This window comes from Orycteropus afer, unplaced genomic scaffold, assembly GCF_000298275.1.
Source record: "Orycteropus afer afer isolate SDZICR_OR568_19922 unplaced genomic scaffold, OryAfe1.0 scaffold00005, whole genome shotgun sequence".
NCBI classification, from domain to species: domain Eukaryota; kingdom Metazoa; phylum Chordata; class Mammalia; order Tubulidentata; family Orycteropodidae; genus Orycteropus; species Orycteropus afer.
Window position 1 is genome coordinate 20,269,978 of NW_006921592.1, and position 593 is coordinate 20,270,570.

A 593-nucleotide genomic window follows, 5' to 3' on the forward strand; every position below is an offset into this window, starting at 1 on the left:
AACAAAACCTAATCGTTTACTATCTGGTCTAGTACAGGAAAAGTTTGCCAACTCCTGTTGTTTCCTGTTCTAGATGTCTGAGCACCATCAGAACCTCGTGACCTGTGGGGCTCTGCAGGCCTGAATAAAGTCCGTGGACTTCAGTGGTAGTGTTACATTTTATAGACATGAAAGTTCTTAAAAATGGACTCTGGAGCTCTCTGTTTGGAAGCAGTGAAAAGAGGAGACATTGTCATCTGTTAAGACAGTTCTGTCCTGTCTTTGGTACCCCTGGGTGGTGAAAACAGCTAGTGTGATGGGTTGCTAACTGGAAAGTTAGAGATTTGAGTCCACCAAGAGCTGTCTCTAAAGAAAGCCCCAAAATCAGCCATTGAAAACGCTGTGGAGCACAGCTCTACTCTGGCACACTTGGGGTCACATGAGTTGGAGTGGACTTGACAGCAACATGTTTTGATCCTGCTTTAAGGCAAGAGGTGTGGGTTGGATGACCCTAGGCTTCTCCTTGTGTTGTATTTTTGTAATTGATAATTGCATAAGTGTCAATTTCCTATATTGCCCTCTGCAATTAGGTTTTCATCTTGTGATTATCATGT

The 593-nt window shown here is 43.3% G+C and overlaps 1 protein-coding gene across 1 annotated transcript in view; it reads right to left on the reverse strand.

The window, feature by feature from the left end:
• SLC28A3 (solute carrier family 28 member 3) overlaps nucleotides 1–593 on the reverse strand; it is a 95,594-nt gene that overhangs the window by 45,230 nt on the left and 49,771 nt on the right. The window lies entirely within an intron of this gene.